At 37.8% G+C, this 18,919-nt stretch overlaps 1 pseudogene; it reads right to left on the bottom strand.

Annotated features, from left to right (window-relative positions):
- Positions 1 to 18,181, bottom strand: part of LOC127198996 (nuclear autoantigenic sperm protein-like) — a 35,661-nt pseudogene extending 17,480 nt beyond the window's left edge.
- Positions 18,182 to 18,919: the final 738 nt, after the last annotated feature.

Here is an 18,919-nt window from a genome sequence, read left to right as displayed (position 1 = left end):
TTAATGTTGGTATTGATGGTGGTATCTGTTAGTATTTAAAACATGTAGTCAATGAGCTAAAGAGATGGCTCAGTGGTTAAAATCATATACTACACTTCTAGAGGGACCAAGTTCAATTGCCAGCATCATGTCAGGCAGCTTACAACTGCTTTTAACTACAGTTCCAAGAGAGTCTAAAACTTCTAGCATCTTTCATGTACACACACACACACACACACACACACACACACACACACACACACACACACACACACACTCACACACACATACATAAAAAATAATGACAACAAATCTTAAAAAGCATAGTTAACAAAAAAGACACACATACAAATATTTGTAAATGTTGTCACTTATGACAACATGTATGTAATATTGTACCATGAAAAAGGCCTGGCTATACCTAGAAAAATTATTTAGACATACTATCAAGATAGAGTATACATAAATGTCTTTGATATTGAAATAATTTATAAAAGCATGATTTTGTTCATGGACAAAAAGCAACATATGTGAACATTTGTAATCTGGAACATAAACAACTAATAACCAAAGTGAGATGGATAACTTTAAGCAAAATCTAGGGAATGCAAATGAATACCTACAAACCTATGCTTTGTTTTTCCTCTCAAATTGGTGGTGCTGAAAAATACCAATCACATCACAGGTAGGAGAGTATGCTGCAGTTTGAGTGGGAAAAGGCAGTTACGATTTTTCTAGAGAGTAGTCCACCAGCCCTACAAATGTTACATCTATGTAAGGGTTACTGGGTACTAAGGCATTATATTAAAATACTATTTCATGAAATAAAAATGGTATGAAGTTTACAAAGACATATAAAATGATATTGATTTTATAATGAAACCACCTTACTCTGATGTTTGTTTATAAGGCTATGCTTACTGTTATTGTATTTGAAGCTGATCTCAATTACCTTCTCTACTGCAAAAGCTTTATGGTAGCTGTCTGCCTCCCACACACGGCCGTGTCTTAACAGCTAGCATGGAATTGCTTTCTTTTTCTTATTGCCCAATTCCAGAGACTGGGCTTTCCCCCCCATCTTCCTGGACTTCTTGTCAAAGTCAGCAGGAACTAATTTGCCTGAACTTAACCTTCTGACTTTATTTTTTTTTATTTTTTATTTTTTATTTTTTATTTTATTTTTAATTTTTTTTTATTAATTTATTCTTGTTACATCTCAATGTTTATCCCATCCCTTGTATCCTCCCATTCCTCCCCCCCCCATTTTCCCATTATTCCCCTCCCCTATGACTGTTCCTGAAGGGGATTACGTCCCCCTATATATTCTCATAGGGTATCAAGTCTCTTCTTGGCTACTTGCTGTCCTTCCTCTGAGTGCCACCAGGTCTCCCCCTCCAGGGGACATGGTCAAATGTGAGGCACCAGAGTACGTGAGAAAGTCGTATCACACTCTCCACTCAACTGTGGAGAATATTCTGACCATTGGCTAGATCTGGGAAGGGGTTTAAAGTTTACCTCCTGTATTACTTTAAATGTGCTCTTTCTGGCAATGCAACTTGTGTAGTTCTGAGAACACATGTTCTCTGCTTCTTTTAGGAGATTTCTCATCCTTAAGACTTTGCCATCATCTAATCATCTTTTCAAACATGAACATAACTCCATCTTTGGCACAATACTGTTTTCTTTGCTGTTTCTGCATGAGTTTCCCCGCATACCACTTTTATCTATAGACTACTCGGTGAGTCTACCCTGTTCTCCCTGTTTCTGTCACCATGTCCTCACTTGTTCTTTCAGCACCTCTAGTCTAGATTTAATCTGGGATAAACTCTAACTCTTTTAGGTAGGAAGAGGTGCTGTGGAATGTGGTTAGAATATGTATCAGGGACTTTCTCTGTTTCTCTTCTCTTTTCTTGTTTCCTTTTGCATACCTACTCTTCTATAGACATGCTGTAGAGGTGTGTCTCCTAGATGACTTCAAATCCTGTCCAGTTAACAATTAATATGAACCATCAAAGCCTATCACATGCCCTCTCCTTATCAATTTGACGTCCAAGCACATCTCACTTTTAAAAATATGATACTTTAATTCTTTGAGAATTATACACATGCACACATTCAATGTATTTTGATTTTCACCCTTTAACTCCTCTTAACTTGACCCACTCAATTTTGTGTTGTGTTGTGTATGTGTTGTTGTTGTTGCTTTTTTTATTAAGCCACTGAATCTACTTTCTATGGCCTATATATACCTGCATATAGAGCCATCCAGCAGAGTATGATCAACCTGCCAGGGCCATGCCCTTAAAGGAAACTGAGTCTCCCTTCCCAAGAAGCCTACAATTGATAGCTCTTCATCTAGAAACCGGAGCTCAAGAAGCCATCCCTTCTTCATGCTTGAATGTTGACTGAATTGATCTTCTGAGCATATCTCTTTTTAACAGCCATTCCACTGTGAAACCCAATGGTTCATGGCCATCTTATAACACAAAAGGCATTTAGTTCATCTATAAGAGTTCCCAAAATTTTATCACTCTCCCCAATCTTAACAAAATGTAACAGATCAAAAGCCCAAAGTCTCTTCTGAGACTCAGGGTAAACTCTTAATTGTGAGCCCCTGAATTTCTTTTTCAAGTTATATGTTCCAAATATACTATGAGAGGTACAGAACAGACATTCTTAACTCATAGGGTAGGGATGAGAGGAACTCTAGGTAAAGTTAGACCAAAGCAAAATCAAAACCTATCAGGACAAACATCAAACTGCACAGCTATGGGTCCAGCACTTACATGCTTGGGATGGCATCATATGGGCTCCACTATATTTGGGTAACTGTGTTTATCTAGTTTTATACCCTGCTAGAAGGTGCTACCTTCTCAGTGTGTCCTCACATGACCTTTGCTTTTTGTGCATGGAAAAGGAACTATCTCTAGTGTTCCTTTCTTCCTTAAGGATGCTAGTTCTACTGATTAGAGCTCCATCCTTATGACCCCACTTAACCCTAAACTACTACTCTCATTAGTGGCTTTGTCTCTAAAAATAATGACAATAGAAGTTAAGGTTTGAACACATGAACTTCATGGGAACACAATTCAGTCCTTATCTTAGTTAACTTTCTGTTTCTGTGACAAAACACCATGACCAAGGCAGCTTATAGGAAAAGGATTTTTTGATGGCTTATAGTTCCATAGCGTTAGAGTCTACGGCCATCATGTCAGGGAGTATGGTAGCACGCAGGCAGGCATGGCACTGGAGCAGTAGTGAGAGCTTACATCTGATCCACAATCATGAGGCAGCGAGAGAAGAGGGGAAAGAAGGAGGGAAAGGACAGCGGGGAGGGGAGAGAACGTGTCTGGAAATGGTGTGAGCTCTTGAAACCTCAAAGCTCACATCTAGTAACACCCCTCCTCCAATAAGGTCACACCCTTCAATGCCTCAATCCTTCCCAAAGAGTTTCACCAACTAGGGACCAAACATTCAAATGTACGTACTTACGGAGGGCATTCTCATCCAAACCACTACATTTCTTAAGAGTCAGTGGTTCTTAAACATCTTTACTTAAGAAGATCACCTAGAAGGTTTGTTAAACAACAGATTGATTAGGTTTAAAAAACAGAGTCAGCAGAGCTCTGTAAAGTGCTTGCTGCACAAGAATGAACCAGAAAATATCTTTTCATTTTTCGCTTTTATACTTCTCAACATAAATCACTATGTAAATAAATAACTTTGGATATATATTTTTTTCCCAGAAACTAAGCATATCGTCTTGGCAAATAGCAGGTGTACAACTTCAGAGTATCTGTAAAATACAGGTAATGTCACGCAAATGGGGGAGTTCACAGTGTGTGCCAATGCATTTAGAACAATGCACACATAAACATGCTCTGTTTATTTGAAACATGCTAGTTGGTGATCATCATGTGAATTGATATCATGGACCTGAGATGAGCAGACTTAACTGCTTCACCATGGGCAGCTCTGCTAATGAAGCTGAATTACAGCTTTTAGTATCTTCTTGAATGAATATTCACTGTGTATGTGTGTGTGTGCATATATATGCATGTGCACATATATTATAACCTATACACATGTATATGTATGACATATAATATACTGTACATAATACCAAATGGATTTTGACACATGTGAAACATGGAGCCATCCACTCCATCAAAATAACAAACATTCTCATTGCTGCTGGATGGCTTTGTTCCTTTGTAACTGTCCCCTCTCTTTCATGACTCTCTAGGCAACTAAAATCAGCTTCCTGGTATCCTACATTAGTTTTAATTTTCAAGAATTGTGTAGAAGTAATCCATATAGTATGTAGTCTGGGTTCTTTGGCTTAACATTTTAAATATTTATCAATAAAATGTGTGTTTAAAATTCCATTTCTTGTTGTAGAGTAGAACTTTATTGTACATATTTTAGTTCACTTGTAGTTGCTATGATTAAAAGCAACTTGTAGAGGGCAGGTTTTGTTTGGCTTATACACTCTAATTCCACTCCGTCATTACCAGAAGCCAAAGCATGAATTCAAGCTTCGCAGGAACCTAGAGGCAGAGAGCATGTCTCCAGGGATCGCTCATCTTGCTTTTCTGTAAAACCCAGGACTACTTGCCCAAGAGTGGCACAACCCACAGTGGGCTCCCACATCAATCATTAGTCAAGAAAATGCCTATAGGCCCATCTGAAGAAGGGCAGATTCTCAATTAAAGTGCCTCTACCCAGCTAGGCCTAGCTTGGGTCAAGTGAGTGAAATGTCAACCAGTACAATGTGGTAAAATAAAATTTATTATGTCACCTGCTGATAGCTTTGAGTTATTTTTTGAACCAATGTTATTACATATCTTCACAGTCATCATATGAGAAAATCAGTATTCCTTTTTGTATTTGCCCAAGGTACAAAGATAGAACTCAGAGCACAAAGGCCTGAATTATTAAAACATGCATTTGAACTGAAAAGGACATTAATGTCCTCTCTTCCCCTACTGCTTGTTGTAGAGATTTTAGTTATAGTCCACAAGATTTAGGATAGAGTCAGCACATGCCTTTTTATTAGCCAAATGTTCATGTTCTTTTGCTGAAATTAACCCCTAACATGCTTCACTGTACAGAAATATTTTGGGATGCTCTACCAAACACAGCCTTCTCTTCCTACAGGAGCAGTAAATTCTGGAACTGACTACTGCCAGGTTATAATAGATGATGGTTAAGCTTTTAGGAGTCAAACATAATTTTAATTAAATTATGTAACATACTTTCAAATAAATATATGACACTAAAAAAAACCCTAAAATCACTAGTAACTCACTGGTTCCTAATTATACTTCTGTTACTATTGTGCAGATTTGGGGGCTTATTTCATTCTGTCATGTCTGTGGGGATCGTGTGTCTGCTGCACACTGGGAGTTGGGAAGAACCAGATCTACATTCAATGTCATAGCATAGCTACTTTGAAGTCATCCTTGGTAGGGACATGTATACCATAGAATTTGTCACATGTTATAACGAAAGCATATTGATTATTTTCTGACTATGTGAACTTGAAGCATGATAGAGAAAGTTATAGTCATGCAGAGGGTGCCATTACATGGCAACCAGCACGTGCCTGGGAATACATTCTTTGAGTATTTAAGAAACAATCACACAATTCGTCAAAGAGCTTGTTGCTACCATTGATAAATGATATTAAGTATATATCTTTATTACCTTACTTGTTAACATAAACAAGATATCTCCCAGTATTCATAGTGAAACTACTCAGCGAACCAGGGTTAAAAATTTACAGCATACTACCCTACAAAAGGATGCCAGGGCTTTGAAATTAAAAAGGAAAACAAACCAGACAGTCCTAAGGAGTTTGTAAGACTATAGTGTCTGTAAGACTAGTTTCAGTTTATATTTCATGGGAAATCAAAATCACAAAGGAAAGATAAGACAATGGAAGTAGAGGGGCTAATTAAAGTATAAAAAATTGTTGTGGTTTCACATAATTTGAAATATATATATATATAATATCTGCCACAACTCATAGCTAAGGCTTCTAGAGAAGAGAGAATCATTTTTCTTTAAGAGTCTAGCCCCTGGTAGGTCAAGTGTGCTACAGAGGATGGCCCCATGAGGACATGGGCCGCACAAATTGGATTCAATTTGTGTATGTATATGGGGGGGGGCAAAAGTGGGAGGGAATGGAGGTGAATCTGAGAAGAATTAGCAGGAAGAGTAGAGGAGAATATGATTAATTGATATATGAAATTCTCAATGATTTAATACAAATCTTATATCAAAGACCCTCCCATGAGTATCTCTCTACCTGGGGTAACATCTGCTGTCATTGTTTTAAAGAGATGGTCTAACTTTTAATTTCTGGGAGGAAACCAAGGCCAGTGATAATAGCATATATTGTTTTGGGAATCTCTTCAACACTTCTTGACCAGAAATTCAAACAAAAGTGTCCTTTACCTGGTGTTAACATTTTTGCTAAATAGTTCATAGCTCCTGCGAGGAATACTATCATTCTATGTAGGCATAGATATATTTTTAAATGAAGTAAGGTAAATTTATATAACAATGTGCTTCTGTTTGGCTTTTTCAATCATTCTTATTATTTATCTCTTCTCTCTCTCTCTTTTTTTTTTAACCTCCTCTCTCTGCCTTTGTAGGAACTGTGTCCTTTGCTGAAGACAGTATATACGTCAGACACTGGAGGAACCAATCTGGCACCAACCTTAAAGCCTTCTCCTTAAGAACTGCCTCTCTACTATTAGAAGGAACAAAGAAGGCTGCCAAGGAAAAAAAGTAATTAGAGAAGTGATCATCTGAATCCTGTGAACCATACAACGACCAGGTAAAAGCAAGATATCCCCAGTCGTCAATCAGGCACTAATATCCTGGAGGCAACCAATAACTGCCTAATTGGGCTTAAGTTCTAATTAGAGTGCTAATGTGTGCAAGACAGGAAGGACTGGTACTATAAACTTCACCAACTACCCATGTGGAGATCATAGATCTTAGAGGACAAGCAACAACTGCCATTTTCCTAAATCAATATAGCTATATATTTCCTAAATCAATATAGCTGTGTTTTAAATATCTTTTATTATACTCACTGATAAGTGGAGTGCTCACCCCTCATAAAATATGCTTCTTTTTGCAGTAGGTGGAGGCTATTACAGAAAGCTACAACTAGGCAAAATGAAGAGAATCAGTGATCATTGGGTGTCTACACTCAGTAGGAACATCCAGAACACAACCTCTATACCTAAGGCTCAAAGAACATCAGGGGAAGGGGAACAGAATGATCTTAAGAGCCAGAGAACCAGGACACCAGCTGAGAGATAATGTCTTCTTAAACATGGCAGGAATGCTCTACTCATAAAATCTTTGTTCTTTGTTTTTTTTTGAGACAGGATTTCTCTGTGTAGAACCAACCTTTTCTCACTCAAATGTCTCAGATTTAATAAGGTTCATGTAGGTTCTGTATTAGTAAATAAAATGGCTGATCATGTCCCTGTACTTTCAAATCAACTTGAAGCAAATTACTTTTTGTTATAAACTACCCCTTTCATAATAATAAAACATCAACATGTGAAGAAGTGAGTCACCCAAATATTTTTAATTATGTCATGTTCAAAATGATTTTCTTTAATTTCTTCACAGAAATAAAAAATCCATCATCCTTAGTACTGTGATTTTCTAAGTGTTTTTTGTAGTCATCAAAAATCACTGCGAACCTCTTCTCCAAATGCTGTGTTATAGAAACCAGTGCTGTGATCAAAACAATAGTTTCCTACTCATATCTACCTACTTCTTGGTTCATATAAGTAAGTTCAGGGCCTGCACTCTAAACCAACAGGCAGTCCAGAACTACCTGACACAGTTGGTAGACTTATCTTCCAAATTTATGTAAAACATTTTGTTGTTGCACTCTAATAAACCTAAACCTATTGGAAATGGCTGAAAACAAATTGCCCGACTCCAGCAATTTTAGAATTACGTGACACCATTGCTTTTTGGATTCCCAGAATTCTAGAGAGGCTTACTATACTAGTCCATTGCCTTCCCAGCACTGCATCCTTTCCGGGGATTTCTCTTACAATCACTGATCTGGTGTCTTCACCAGAAGAAGTCTGATCTTAAGGCTGTGGAGATGGAACAGTAAAGTACCTGACACACAAGCATATGGACTTGATCAATAGAGTCTACACAAAAAGCCAGACATTCCCCTGCCTGCCAGGTCCCCCTGGGGTATGTCTAGTACCAGTGATCTGTACCTTGTCCCTTGTATTCCATTTTCTGGCCCATGGCTCTCTGCCTGCATTACCTGAGCCTTGACAGCACAAAGGACCACCAGATGTCTAAAGGCCAGTGTAAGAACACAATCACCAAGAGCCAAGGCAATATGGCACCACCAGAGCCCAACTACCCTACCACAACAAACCCTAGATATTCTAGCACTGCTCAAGCACAAGAAAATGAGCTTGAATCCAATCTTATGTAGATTATAGAGACCTTTAAAGAGGAAATGAATAAATTTCTTAAAGAAATACAGGAAATACAATCAAACAGGCAAAGAAAATGAATAAAACGGTTCGACTAAAAATAAAAACAGAAGCAGTAAAGAAAACACAAAAAAAGGGAACTCTGAAGATGGAAAACTTAGGGAAGAAAACAAAAACTATAGACACCAGCATCACCAACAGAATACAAGAGATGGAAGAGATAATCTTGGGTCTAGAAGATACAATAGAAGAAATTTATAAATTGGTCAAAGAAATTATTAAACCTAAAAAGTTTCTGATACAAAATATACAGGAAGTCTGGGACACTGTGAAGAGAAGAAACCCAAGAATAATAGGAATAGAAGAAGGAGAAGATTCCCAGCTCAAAGGCCCAGAAAATATTTTCAACAAAATCATAGAAGAAAATTTCATAACTTAAAGAATGAAATGTGTATTAACATACAAGAAGCATGCAGAACACCAAATAGATTGAAACAACAACAAAAAGAAAATCCCCATACTACATAATAATAAAACATTAAATGTAGAGAACAAAGAAAGAATATTAAAAGCTGCAAGAAAAAAAAGACCAAGTAACAAATAAAGGTAGACCTGTTAGAATTATATCTGACTACTGAACAGAGACTGTAAAAGCCAGAAGGCCTTGCAAAGATGTCTTGTAAACTCTAAGAGACCACAGATGTCTGCCCAGACTATGATACTCAGCAAAACTTTTAACCACCATAGATGGAGAAAACAAGATATTCCATGATAAAACCAAATTTAGACAATACCTATCCACAAATCCTACAGAAGATACTAGAAGAGAAATACCAACCCAAGGCATTAACTACAGCCAAGATACACAGGAAATAAATAATTTCATACCAGCAAAACCAAAATAACACACACACACACACACACACACACACACACACACACACACACACACTACCACCACCACACCACCACCACCACCACCACCACCACCACCACCACCACCACCAACTATAACATCAAAGTATCTGGAATAACAAGAACTAGCAATCATTGGTCTTTAATAATCTTTCAACATCAATGGACTCAATTCCCCAATAAAAAGACACAGGCTATCAGAATGGATGTGAAAACAGTATCCACTATTCTACTGCATTCAACATCAAAGGATGGTATTACCTCAGAGAAAAGGGCAAGAAAAAGATTTTCCGAGAAAATAGACCAAAGAAGCAAGCTGGAATAGCCATTCTAATTTCTAATAAAATATAGATTAATCAAAATTAATAAAAAGAAATGGAGGAGACTTAATACCAATCAAAAGAAAAATCCATCAAGATGACATCTTAATATTAAATATCTTTGCCCCAAATGCAAGGGCACCCACATCATAAAAGAAACATTATTAAAGCTTACTTCACACATTAAACCCCATACATTAATAGTGGGTGACTTCAACATCCCACTGTCACCAATGAACAAGGTCATCCAAAAAGATTCTAAATAGAGAAATAATGGAACTAACAGATGTTATGACTCAAATGGACCTAATAGATATCTACATAGCATTTCACCTAAACACAAAAGAATATACTTTCTTCTCAGCACTTCACAGAATGTTCTCCAAAATTGATGATATACTTGGTCACAAAGCAAGTTTCAAAAGATAGAAGAATATTGAAATAACCTCCTGTATCTTATCAGACCACCATGGGCTAAAGCTGGACTTCAACAACAACAGAAACAACAGAAAGCCTACAAACTCATGGAAACTGAACAACATTCTATCCAATGAGCACTAGATCAAGGAAGAAATAAATAAACTATAGACTTTGTAGAATTCAATGAAAATGAATGCTCAACATACCCAAACTTATGGGACACAATGAAAGCAGTATTAAGAGAAAAGCTCATAGCACTAAGTGCCTTTATAAAGAAATCAGTGAGATCACACACTAGCAACTTAATAGTGCACCTGAAAGCTCTAGGACAAAAAGAATCAAAAACACCCAAGAGGAGTAGAAGGAAGGAAACAATCAAACTCAGGACTGAAATCAATAAAGCAGAAAGAAAGAGAACAATACAAAGAATGAATGAAACAAAGAATTGGTTCTTGTTGAGGTCTTTTCCTCTTGAGCAGCATAACAATAGCTATTTTTATTTCAGGTCTACCTGCCACACCATCTCAGCTTGTTGCTGATATAGAGAAAAGCTCTCTGTGCAAAGTCAGGTTGATCAAAAACTATGTTTATGTTCAGCATACTCTATGGCATTGCTACTCCTAGAAATTCCCCAACCAGAAGCACAGTTGGCTCTAACCACTTGGGATCAATCAAATTAAAGGTCAGCTAGAACTTCTTTGTCTAGTTAGCAAAAATAACTTGATTCAAAAGTGACTATCCTGTTCTACTGTCCTCTTCCTCATATGAGTTAATTGTAGTTTTTGCCTTTATAAGCTGTCTCTGAAGAATATTGGTTGTCACAATTTGGCTCCCAAGACTCTGTATCCCTAATCATGATTAGTCTTGAGGTATATGTTCAATAAACCATCCATATCTACTGAGATTGGTGTCTGAGTGGTTTGTGCAGCTTCCTATGGACCCTAATTGTTATTTGAGAAAAGTTAACAAGACAGACAAACCCCTAGCCAAATCAACTAAAAGGCAGAGATAATATCCAAACTAACAAAATCAGAAATGAAAAAGGGGACATAACAGCAGACACCAAGGAAATCCAAAGAATCATTAAGTCTTATTTTAAAAACCCATACTCCACAGGATAAAATGGATAAATTTTTTTGATTGATACCACTTACTAAAGCTAAATCAAGATCAGGTAAATAATATAAATAGAAGCAGTCATTAAAAGTCTCCCAAAGAAAACAAGACCAGGGCAAGGTAGTTTTAGTTTAGAATTCTATGAGACCTGCAAAGAAGAGATAATACCAACACTCAAATTACTCCACAAAATAGAAACAGAAAGAACACTGCCAATTTTATTTTATGAGGCCACAGTTAGTTTGGCAACAAAACACACAAAAACTCAATAAGAAATAGAATTTCAGACCAATTTTTCTTATGAACATTAATGCAAAAGTGCTTACTAATATGCTTGCAAACTGAATCCAAGAACACATAAAAATTATCATCTACCATTATCAAGTAGGCTTTATCCCAGAGATGCATGGATGGTTCAATATATATGAAAATCCATCAATGTAACCCACCATATAAGCAAACTGAAAGAAAAAATACAGTCTTATTTCATTATACGCTGAAAAGTATTTGACAAAATCCAACATCTTTTCATGATAAAAGTCTTGGAGAGATTGGGGATACAAGGCACACACCTAAACACAATAAAGGCAATATATAGCAAGTCAGTAGTTAACATCATATTAAATCGAGAGAAAATAAAGCAATTACATCAAAATCAGAGACAAAGCAAGGCTGTCTGTAGAGGAATTTTAATCCGGCATTATGGCTGCTCTGATGATGTCCAAGGACCTTCTAGGTCTGTGTGGTTTGGCTGGAATGCAGACACACGACACACCTTTCATTTTTCTGGCTGGAATATAAACGCACCCTTGGTACACGCCTTTAGTCCCAAACAATGAAGGTAAAGTTAGTTTGTAGAAAGAAGAACCCATGTTTGAAAGTGACATCTAATTGAGGAGCAGACAAATGACTACTCAGAGAAAGATTTGATAGAATGACTCAGAGATAGGACACACCCAACTTTGAGAAGAATAGACAGGAAAGAGCAGCTACAATACAGTAGAGTGTAGTAGAGAAGACAGCACAATAGAGTTGAGTTCAGTATGGAACAGTACAGAATAGTATCGTATAATACAGTACAGTTTGATGCGGTTCACTTGAGTCTGTACAATTTCGTGTAGTTCAGTTTGTGAAGTTCAGAAGGAGAGCAATTTTTAAAAAGCCCAGAGAAGTCAGATTGAATCAGTCAGCTTGGAAAGGAATTTGAGCCAGACCAGCTGAGTTGAACCAGCCAGCCAGAATTCAGAAAGAGCTAGAAAGAGTGAGCTTAGTCAGAAATAAGGCTCCAAGGTGCCAATTCCATTAGGCAAATAAACATTACTTTTCCAGCTGCCACTCTCTCCATATCTCTTCAATATAGTACTTGCAGTTCCAGCTAGAGCAATAAGACAACTAAAGGAGATGAAGAGGATACAAACTGGAAAGCAAGAAGTCAAAGTATGGCTGTGAGCAGATGATATGATAGTGTACATAAGTGCTCCCAGAGATCCTACCACGGAACTCCCACAACTGATAAACATCTTCAGCAAAATTGATGGATACAAAATTAACTTAAAAAAATCATTAGCCCTCCATGTACAAATGATGAAGGAGATGAAAAAGAAATTAGGGAAACAACACCCTTCACAATAGCCACAAGCAATACAAAATAACTTGGTGTAACTCCAATCAAGAACGTGAAAGACCTGTATGACAAGAACTTCAAATCTTTGAAGAAAGAGATTGAAGAGGATATCAGAAAATGGAAAAAATCTCCCATGCTTGTGGAGCAATAGGATTAACATAGTAAAAATGGCTATCCTACCAAAAGCAATCTACAGATTCAACATAATTCCCATCACAATGGCAACAGAATTCTTTACAGATCTTGAAAAAAAATATTTAACTTCATATGGAAAAACAAACACACAAAAATTATGATATCTAAAACAATTCTGTACAATAAAAGAACTTCTGGAGGTATCACCACCCCTACCACCCCAGTCCTCATCTTAAGCTGTATTAAAACAAGCAATAGTAATAAAAACACGGTACTGGCACAAAAACAGGCAGATTAACCAGTGGAATCGAATTGAAGAACCAGAAGTAAATCCAGAGACCTATGGACAAAGAAGCCAAAACCATACAAGGGAAAAAAAGAAAGCATCTCAATAAATGGCTCTGGTCTGACTGGATGTCTGCATGTAGAAGAATGCAGATAGATCCAGATCTATTAGCCTGGACAAAACTCAAGTCCAAGTGATAAAAGTCCTCAACATAAAACCAGACACACTGAACATGATGAAGAACAAGTAGGAACTAGCCTCAAACTTATTGTCACAGGACAACTTGCTGAACAGAACACCAAGAGTTTAGGCACTAAAATAAGTAATTAAAAATGGGACCTCATGAAACTGAAATCTTCTGTATGGATATCAAAAGGATAAAATGGAAGCCTACAGAATCGGAAAATATTTTCACCAACTCCACATCTGACAGAGGACTGACATCCAAATATATAAAGAACTCCCACAACTAGACCTCAACAAACCAAACAACTCAGTAAAAAATGGAGTACGGAGATTCTCAGCAGAGGAATGGCCTTTAATGGACAAGAAACAATTAAAGAAATGTTCAACATCCTCAGTTATCAGAGAAATGCAAATCAAAATGACTCTAAGATTCCATCTTACACCCATAAGAATGGCTAAGATAAAAAAACAAAGTGGCAGCAGCTCCTGCTAGAAAGGCTATGAAGGAAAAGGAACACTCCTCTATGCTGGTGGAAGTGCAAACTTGTACAACTACTTTGGTAATCAATTTGGTGGTTTCTCAGAAAATTGGGAATAGCTCTACCTCCAAGACTTAGCTGTACCACTCCTGGGCATATACCCAAAGATGCTCCACCATACTACAAGGATATTTGCTCAACTATGTTCATAGCAGTTTTATTCATAATAGCTAGAATCTGGAAACAACTTAGATGTCCTTCAACTGAAGAATGGATACAGGAAATGTGGTACATTTACACAATAGAGTATTACTCAGGCATTTTAAACAATGACATCATGAAACTTGCAGGCAAATGGATGGAACTAGAAACGATCATCCTGAGTAAGGTAACCCAGACTCAGAAAGACAAACATGCTGTGTACTCACTTGTAAGTGGATACTAGTCATCAAGTACAGGATATCCATGCTACAAACCACAAAAAAAGCCCAAAGAAGCTACATAACAAAGAGGGATCAAGGGGGGTGGGGCTGAGGCGGGGTAGGGTGGGGATGGGAACAGGAGGGATGAGGTAGGGGGAAAATGGAGGGAGAAAGTTTTAGAAGAGATGACTGGGTTGAGTGAGAAACTTAGGACAATCAGAACTGCCAGGAATCTATGAGGGTGACTCTAGCTAAGACTCTTAGCAATGGGAGATATGGAAGCTGAACTGGCCAACTCCTATAACCAGGAAAGACTTCCAATGGAGGCATTGGGATACCAACCCAGCCACAAAACCTTAGACTCACATTTTGTCCTGCCTACAAGATGTGCCCAGGATTAAAGGTGGAGCAGAATTGGAGGTAAGAAGCAACCAAAGGCTGGCCCAGCTTGAGACCCATGCTATGAGAGGGAGCCTACCCCTGACAATATTAATGGTACTCTGATATACTGGAGGACAGAAGCCTAGCATAATCATCAGAGATGCTTCACCCAGCAACTGATGGAAACCAATGCAGAGACAAACAGCCATGGATGAGGTAGAGGAAGTGGGGGAGGTGAGAGGCAGGCATTGGGAGGAGAGGAGGGAGGAGAAGCCACTACTGGGATGTAAAGTAAATAAATAACTTAATCAATAAAAAAGTCAGTGATGCTGAGGATTTGGTTCTGTGATAGAGTACTTAGGCAGGATGTACAAAGACCTGAGTTCAATTTCCACTATCACAAGGAAGGAGAGAAAAAAGGAAGAAGGAGGAGGAGGAGAGGAAGGGAGGGAAAAGGAAGGAAAGGAGGAAGAAAAGAAAGCCACAGTTGAATTGAGAGGTGTAAGAATACTTCATAGCAGAAGACAGATTGGAGTTGACATTGAAATAAGGGCAAATGTAGACTAATAGCCGTGGAAAGAAAGAAACTTCAAGGAAGCCAGATGACAAAAGGAAAAAATGTACCTAAGAATTAGGCTTGCAGTGGTTCTCAATCTGCGGGTTGCAACCTCTTTGGGAGTTAACCGACTCTGTCCCATGGGTGCGCCTAAGACAATTGGAGAACACAGATATTTGTAGTATGGTTGATGACAGAAGCAAAATTACAGTTATGAAGTAGCAATAAAAATACTTTTCTGGTTGGGGTCACCACAACATGAGGAACTGTATTAAAGGCTCTCAGCGTTAGGAAAGTTGAGAACCACCGAATTAGAGGATCATAAATGGCGGAGATGTATTGGTTTGTGTCTCAAGAGCCTGGAATAACTTCAAAAGTTATTTTGAAGTGACATATGAAGAATGGACTTTCTTTTTTAAGTCTTTAAATTATATGTGATTTTTCTAACTTACCTGAGCTTTAACCAAAGCGGTTTTTGTTTTGTTTTGTTTTTGCCATGATAGGATGTCTAACTCATCTTTCCCCAAGTCTCTGCTTCTGAGAGACAACCACACGAATGGCATGTGCTAAGACATTTGAACGCTGACATCTGAGGTTGGAACAGGACACACAATGCCAGCAAAAGGCCATTCTGATTTTCTGTAGCTGAGTGAACATGGGCATCTGTGTGGTAAGGTGTGTGAAAATAGATGGCTTTCGAGAAAGACTGAATTTCCCTTATTCCGCATAACTCCTTTGAAATGCAGCTTTACAATGTGTAAAGAATCTGCAGTGAGTTCCCCTTATTATCATATTTTTTCTTTTTCTTCTTTCTTTTTTTTTGTGAGCCTAAAGAACACCTTTGCCATGCGTTTTATTTTATTTTATTATTTTAAAAAATGTTTATTTATTTATTTAGTGTATGAGTGCCCTATCTGCATATATACCTGCATGCCAGAAGAGGGTGTCAGATCTCATTATAGATGGTTATGAGCCACCATGTGATTGCTGGGAATTGAACTCAGGACCTCCTCTGGAAGAGCAGACAGTTCTCTTAACCACTGAGTCATCTCTCCAGCCTGCCAAGGGTTTTAAAGAAAGGCTTCTGCTGGATTCTTGCCTGTTTTTCACTGTGACCATGGCCTCATTTGCTTTACTTTACCCCGACCCACTTCCACGGAGGCAGCACCCATCCCACACCTCCTCTCTACAGCTGGCAGGCTGCTCAGGGTGTGTGGTTAATGCTTAGGACAGGATGGGCATGGAGCATTGGAAGCTGTCATTGGCATTTCTCAACCATTCTTCATCCTAGACCAGTGGTTCTCAACCTTCCCAATGATGCCACCATTTAATACAGTCCCTCATGTTGTTGTGACTCCCTAACCATAAAGTTATTTTCATTGCTGTTTTATAACTGAAATTTGGCTACCATTATGGATTGCAATGTAAACATCTGACATGCAGGATATTTGATATGTCGCCCCTGTGAAAGGCTTGTTCAACCCCAAAAAGGACCCACAGATTGAGAACAGCTGCTCTAGAGCCACACACTGTGACAAGCTTTTGTTGGAGCTTTATTTTCTTTGCTTTGCTTTCTGAAGTGCAGACATTGGGGCTGAGGACATAGGTTCCCAGGCTCCAGCCAAGGATGTTAGAAAGTTTATCCCCGAGTCTTAGACTTGTTTATCCAAGACAAAAGCCATTTGATCTTAAGACACAGCCCTAACTAGGATGACTACACAGTTTATCGTATAGACCAAGATAATTTTAAGACTGAAGGAGACCAGAAAAACAATCAGAACTGCAGTATATAGTTTTATTAATATCATGGAATGACAAAGTAGCTTTATTATCGTGAACTTCTAAGGCAGTTCCGCTAGAAATCAAGTAAAGGTAAGATTACCTCTAAAACAAAAAACGTGTATCTATATTCACTAACATAAACTTTTTTTTTTTTTAAATAGAAGATTCTGGCTTATAGTTCTAGACGATTAGATCTACAACGGCAAGGAAAGCAAGGCAGCTAGCAGCCCCCGCGGCAGCTGCAACAGGAAGCTGGGAGATAACACCCTTTTTGTTTGTTCATTTGTTTGTTTTTGAGGCACGATCTCACTACGTAGCTCTGGCTGTCCTGGAACTTACTATGTAGACCAGGCTGGCCTTGAACTCATCGTCAGAGATCTTTCTGCTCTGTCTTCCCAGTGCTGCGATTAAAGGTGTGTGCCACTATACTGCCCTCCAGAGATCTTTTTTTTTTTTTTTAAACAAGCGTTAGACAGAGAGAATGAACTAAAAGTGGCATGAGGTTATAAACTCATAAAGCCTGCCCCTGGTGATGTGACGCACTTCCTCCAGCAAGGGCCAGACTGAGGAACATTTGAAGATTGTAGTAACAGGGACTGAGACAGTTAGGGTGATACTAACATTGAGGAGTCCTCACCAAAAACAACACCAGCTGCCCTTACTTAATATTTTGTGATTTTTTTTTTTTCTGAGTTGAATGTTTGAGAAGTCAGATCTTACTTTTTTTTTTTTTTTATCATCAATACATTTCTATCTAAAGATCCCAATGCATACATAGGATATTCCAAAGAAAAGTACTTTTAATTTTTTCGTGACTCAATACATGAGTAATATATTTATGTTATTTCTCTTCCCTCCTTTCTTCTTGTGCCTCCTTTCTTCCCAAATCCGTAAGCTGGTTCATCAATTTACTGTGTACTTATCCACATGCCAGGGTACTATCAACAAACTCAGTGTAGGCAATAGTTCTGTAATGCCTTAGAGCAGCTAAAGAGGAGACTGACTTTGTGGCTGTATTCCTCAGCCATTTTGTACACATTGCTCACTGAATGCTTTCCATACATTTTTGATACCGACATTGTTATAGCTTTGATTTTCTAAGGCAAAACTTAAAGTTTTTAAGTTGATTTCTTTTTGATTTTTAAAGAATTAAATTTAAACATAGTAATATACCTTTTTATGTGTTTGTCTTATTTTTGCCTTATTTGTTTATTTATCTAGGCTCTTCTATTACCCAAGCAGGGCTCAAACTCACTATGAACTGAGAGTAACCTTGAAACTTCGATTCTCCTGCCTCCACCTCCCAAGTCCTGAGACTACCGGTATGTCTCACTATGCCTAACCTGTAGCCTCACAGAGATGTTCTGTCTCTAGTAACCATATATTTTCTAAGGATTGTAAGGTATATTAACATACCTTACCTAGGTTACCTGAAATCAACATTGAAATTTCATTTTATAGTTACTTTGACATTAATTGCTTTTTTGCTGTTTATATTTTAAATTGAAATATTAAAAAAATTAAAATCTCCATAATACCTAATAAGCACAAGGGAAATTCTAAGTAGATAAGAAACTCAACTCTGATTCTGTTTTTTAAGTATATAAAAATCTAACTTATCTAAACAATTTTACAGATAATGCTTCTCCTGCCTCTTTTGACAAAGATTTTTAAATTCCAAAACAGACCAAAACCCCAAATGTGCTACTATTTTCGATGCTTAAACAAATGTAGACACTAGAAAATAGATGTTTTATTCTGACACACAGTTAAACTCAGTGTAACTAAGTTTCTCTCCATGCGTCTTGCCATGTGGT

Source organism: Acomys russatus, chromosome 15 (assembly GCF_903995435.1).
Source record: "Acomys russatus chromosome 15, mAcoRus1.1, whole genome shotgun sequence".
Lineage (NCBI taxonomy): Eukaryota > Metazoa > Chordata > Mammalia > Rodentia > Muridae > Acomys > Acomys russatus.
Note: the sequence above shows the minus strand (reverse complement) of the source record. Positions and strands in the feature narration are given on the sequence as shown.